This window comes from Tupaia chinensis, unplaced genomic scaffold, assembly GCF_000334495.1.
Source record: "Tupaia chinensis unplaced genomic scaffold, TupChi_1.0 Scaffold144346_1, whole genome shotgun sequence".
NCBI classification, from domain to species: Eukaryota; Metazoa; Chordata; class Mammalia; order Scandentia; family Tupaiidae; genus Tupaia; species Tupaia belangeri.
The window spans coordinates 627,963-633,616 of NW_006204205.1; positions in this window are offsets into that span (position 1 = coordinate 627,963).

Below are 5,654 nucleotides of genomic sequence, written 5' to 3' on the forward strand. Positions count from 1 at the left end.
TTTTTTTTGGAGAGATTTTCACTGTAGGGCGCGTGCGCTCGCCAGACAGACAGAGAGAGACATAGAGACAGAAAGCGAGAAATCACCCCCCAGGGGGGATGGTCACGCCGCAATCCCTTCTCCTCCATTCTCCTCTTGGGATCTTGGGCACGCACGCACACGCGCCCGGCGTGAGTTTTAAGCCACCAGGTCCGGGACACGAACCGCGGTCGACTACATGGGAGTCCAGCGACATAGCCATTACGCTAACTGCTGGTTCCCGAAGGTCAGGTTTTTTGAAGGGAACCAATCATGGCAATTGTTTGCTCTCTGAGAAACCTCGGCAGACTCACTGGTGCACAGCCTCCCACAATCTTCCTTTTTAAAAAGAATATTTTATTTTATTTTAGTATTATGTTTAAATTCATGCTATAGGGCACATGCACTCATCAGAGAGAGAGAGAATGTGAGAAAGTGAACCACCAGGTCCAGGACTCAAATTGCAGTGAGCCATGTGGGAGTCCAGTGCCTGAATCACCATGCCACCTGCTGGCCCCTTTGCTCACATCTTTAATGACGATTGAAAACTACTTGGAGGACTCTGTAGTATGCCACCCAACACTCTCCATGCTTTAACTGAGCAGCTCTCAACCGGAGCAGGTCATACCTTTTCCCAGGGCATTTCCCAAAGTTTGGTGGGACAGGGGGGCCCCTGGCACCTAGTAGGTAGAGCCCAGGGATGGGCTGTGTCTTTCACTTCCATTTTCCAGGGAGCTGGTGCAGATACTGCACCTAGTCTGAACTTAAGGAAAGTCAGTAAATGGAAGTGTGAGCCTCCTCCCTCCGTTCTTCCCCTCTGCAGTCGAACAGTACTCACATTTGGAATTCTAGGCTGGGCTTTCTAGGCTTTTCTCCGGCTGGGATATTTTGAATAGTTTCTGAAGAAAGGATTCAAGGCAAAAGCGGAACCCATCTCAAAGAGTATCTGAGTTGCCAGGCAATACAGGAAAACAGCAAAGATTCTCAAATATTCGACCCTAGAAAAGTGTTCTACTCGCCTAGGGCCATTCCCCTTATGGGAAACTTGCTTGCTTACATGTAAGGAAAGACTTTTCCTAAAACTACCATAAATTGTGCCGATGACTGGGAGCAGGCTACTGCAAGAGAGGTCAGGTGCCATTGATGGAAGCAGCAGGAACTTTGGCCCTGGGAGTGTCAGGGAGAGAGAAGAAGCGGAACTGCATCTCAGACGTGCTGGGAACAGCAACTGTCAACTCTGGCCTCTGGGCATTGCCAGACCTACAGAAGAGCCTGGTAGGGGACAGGGGCTATGAGTGCTGCCCTGGAGGTGGATATTCGGCACATACAGCCCAGATCTCAGGCCACAAGACTGGTTGTGGTGTTCAAACTGAGCCTGGATAAACTAGGGTGCCCATCCAGGGTCGCTGGGGCCTTAGCACGCCCCAGGACCAATGCACAGACGGCCCCCCATCCTGCCCCTCCGCGTGTAATCTGTGAGTGTCTGCTTTCAGGGCAAACTCAGAACAACCGCAAGGACTTTTCTTTTGTTTTCTTGTTTTGCCCAAGAAAGGCAGTGGCACCATAGCCTACATGGATCTGCATTTCTAAAGCAGGCTTGTGGCGCCCGCCCCCACATCGGAGCCGCTCAGGATACTAGTGAAAAGGCGCAGCCCAGCCTGGACTCCCTGACTCAACCTCTCGGCGCATGTCCCAGGAAACTGCATTTCACCAAGCTCTCAGGGAATTCTTCTTAGAAACGGTGGAAATCTATATCCGTAACTATAGATACCTGTCTGTTGGGTCAGCAGGCGTTGCTCCGCAGTATAATGGGTCATCAGGAAAAAGTTGACATGTTTTTGCACAGAAAAACAGAAAAATACGTCATGAGTTTCTTGACAACCTAACATAGATCTATCATATCTGTAATAAAATATGCCTTTTTAATCAATTTTAAAGACCCAGTTCAGTGTAATTTTATTCACACTTTGCACAACTATCACCACTGTTTCCAAATGTTTCATCGCCCAAAACCAGAAACTCAATACCTGTTAAGCAATAACTCTACATATTCCCCTTTGAGGCCTGGACCTGGCAGCCTGGAAAACATACCAGGTGTGTGTGCATGCACGCCCAGACTCCTGAGAGGAAAACGAAGGAGACGGGATTGCAGTGTGGCCATCTCCCTGGGAGGGAGGGTGATTTTTCACTTTCCCTCTCTCTCTCTTTCTGGCTAGAACACAGGCCCCTTAACAACAACAACAACAACAAAAATCTAAAAAAATAGAAAAGAAAGCAGAACATTCAAGAGAGAGAGCAACTCAGGATAGAGGGAGAAGATTTTTTCCCACTTTTCAAAGATCAAATTGTCTTCTTTTTTAAAAAAGCAAATAGCGGTTGCTAGTGCTGAGTTCAGTGGCCCATCAAGACCACTCTGTGGTCCTGAGCAAATATGGAGTTTGGGAGTTGCAAAAGACAGGTGTTAAACCTGAGAAGCCAGGACCAGGGGGAGGCATAAAGGTTGAGGTGCTGGACTCCCACATGGCCGACTGTAGTGCTAGTCTCAGACCCAGCGGCTTGAAACTCATGCCAGGCATGCTTGCGTGCATACCCAGATTCCCAAGAGGAGAATGGAGGAGAAGGATTTGCGCATGGCCATGCCCTCTTCTATGTGTCAGTCTTTCTCTGTCTCTCCAGTGAGCACACATGCCCTAAAGTCAAAACCTTTCAATAAATTAAGAAATAAACCTGAGCAGGCTGCAGGCAAGTCTGAGTAAGCTGGGCAGAGGGGCAGGGTTGGTGCTAACCGAGCTGTGGAAGCCTGTCACGGGGATCCCAGTCTGCTAAGCATTTTCCAGTGGAATGGATTGCATCCCAGTCTTTCTCCAGGGCCTCATGATTATATGAGCTGCCTTGGTAAGATAACTTTGCTCTTTTGGAAGAGTTATAATGCAGTGTGGGGGAAGTGCCAGCCAACTCAATAAGAAATCGTGAGTCTCTGCTATTCTACCAACAGCCTGTGTGGAACAAGATACCAAGCCTTGGATTCGACTTGATAAGCATCGAAGCAGGGGGGTGTTCTTGTATTGCAGCACTTCAGTCTGGATTGGGTGAGACTCTCTCTGGAATCAAAGGCTGCCCTTGTAACCCTCACTCAGTCTGACCAAGAAGCTGCTGCCCACTAGCCATTGGGATTCCGAGTCTCTGGGAAGGGTTGGGCGAGGCCCAGCACTGAACCCTGAAGCCCTTGTAGAGGCTGCCTTCTCTCAAATGCCAAATCCTGCCAGAAGAAACACTCATTGCTGTCGGTATAATTGTGCTTATTCAGCGACTCTGGAACAATCAGCATAGCAGAGCTCTGTGGATAAGAACGCTCTCAACGGGACTTGTAAGAGCCACAGTCAAGAGATCAAATAACCCCCTCGCTCCCTGTGCAGAGGCCTGGACTCCATCAGGACACGCCCAGCCAGCCAAGATGTAACTTCGGTGCAGACAGCAGGGCAATGAGGTAAGCAATAAAAAGGCCTAATCTCTTAAGGCAACATGAATTGTTGGCGAGAACATAAGGGGAACACAACATTAGCCAAGGGTCATTTTCTTCTCATTAGAGATGCCTGCTGACTGGAGACACCAAAGTGGAAAAAAGTCCTGCTCACACTGGTGAGCAGCAAGATGCAATTTACAGTCTGGCTCCTCCACATTTTAACAGCTAGATGGTCTCACTGTAATTATTAGTGACTGCCATTGCCTGAGTGCTTCTTCTGCAACAGGTATTTTATATTTAATAGTGTGTCTAAGCCTCGTGATCCTAACAAGTTAGCGGTATTAGCACCCTGCGTCAGCGAGGTCCAGGGACAGGAACAGAAGCCATTCTAGGCTTGGTAGTTACCTCCTCCCTTATTCCATGGTTTCAGTTGTCCACAGTGTCAGTCGCCTGATGTCAACCACAGTCCAAAAATAGGTGAGTACAGTACAATAAGCTATTTTAAGAGGGAAAAAAGACCATGTTCACATCACTTTCATTTCAGCATATTGTTATAAAGGCATGTGTTGCTTGACGGGGTCGTGTTGTAAGAACACGTGAGGCAATTTCATCACTGTGAATAGCAAAGAGTTTTGTGTTTTTTTGTTTTTGTTTGTTTTTTTTTTTACTTTTCTTTTAGATTTTTGTCATAGAGCATATGTGCTCACTGGAAAGAGACAGAGAGAAAGGGAAAGTAAGAAATGTCCCTGAGGGAGGATGGCCACACTGCAATCCCTCTCCTCTGTTCTCCTTTTTGGACTTTGAGCACGTACGCACACACGTCTGGAGTATTTTATAAGCCTTGAGTCCAGGACTCAGACTAAACAGTCGGCCATGGGGGATCCATTGTCTTAACCACTATGCCACCTCTTGGTCCTTATAGAAGGTTCTTATACAGCCCTAGATGAGACAGCCTACAAGGGTAACACAGGGGGAAGTATTTGTGCATCTAGTCTAAATATAGAACACGTACAGTAAAGATACAATACGAAAAATAAACAGTGGTACACCTGCCTGAACACTTAGCATGAGTGGAGTTTTCAGGACTGGAAGTGGCTCCAGGTGTCCATGAGTGAGTGCTGAGTGAACGTGAAGGCTAAGGACATTACTGCACACTGCCGTAGGCTTCGCAAACACTGTACACTTAGACTATACTAAATTTATTTAGCTTTTTTTTCCTTTCTTCATTAATAAGTTAACCTTAGCTTACTGTAACTTTTTAAAAATTTGTTTTAGGGCGTGTGTACCCACCAGAGAGAGACAAGATAGAGCAAGAGAGAGAGAGGGAAGATAAAAAAATCTCCCCCAGAGGAGATGGCTATATCTCCCCTGCAATGCCCTCTCCTCCACTCTCCTTTTAGAACTCGAAGCACACACACATGCACCCAGCATGTTTCTCAAGCCACCAGATCCAGGACTCAAACTGCACAGTCAGCCATGTGGTATTCAGCTGCCTTAACCTCTACGCCACCTGCTGACCCACTGTCACCTTTTTACTTTATAAACTTTACGTTTTTTTTTTTTTTTTTTGAACTGTTTGACTCTTTAGCAATAACATTTAGCTTAAAAACACAAGCAACTGCGCAAAGTTTCTTTTTTTATATTCTTCTTCTATAAGCTTTTTTCTACTTTTAAATTTTAAAATGAATGGGACCAGCAGATAGCATAATGGTTATGTTGTTGGACTCCCATGTAGTTGACCGCTGTTTGAGTCCGGACTCAGCAGCTTAAAACTCACAACAGCCATGCATGCATGCCCAAAATCCCAAGAGGAGAATGGAGGCAATGGGATTGTGGTGGTGGGGGGGATTTCTTACTTTCTGTTTCTGTCTGTCTTTCTGGCAGGAGCACATGCCCCATAGCAATAATCTCTCTTTAAAAGAATTTTAAAAATTTTGTTGTTGTTGTTGTTGTTGTTGTTGTTGTGAAAAACTAAGGCAGGGGGGCCAGCAGGTCATGGTTGTTAAGGCACTGGACTCTCACATGGCCGACTGCAGTTCAAGTCTTAGATCTGACAGCCTGAAACTCGCACCAAGTGCATTTGTGTGCATGTCTAAAATACCAGGAGGAGAAGGAGGGAGAAGGGATTGCAGTGTGGTCATCTCCCCGGAGGGTGGTGATTTCTCTCTTTCCC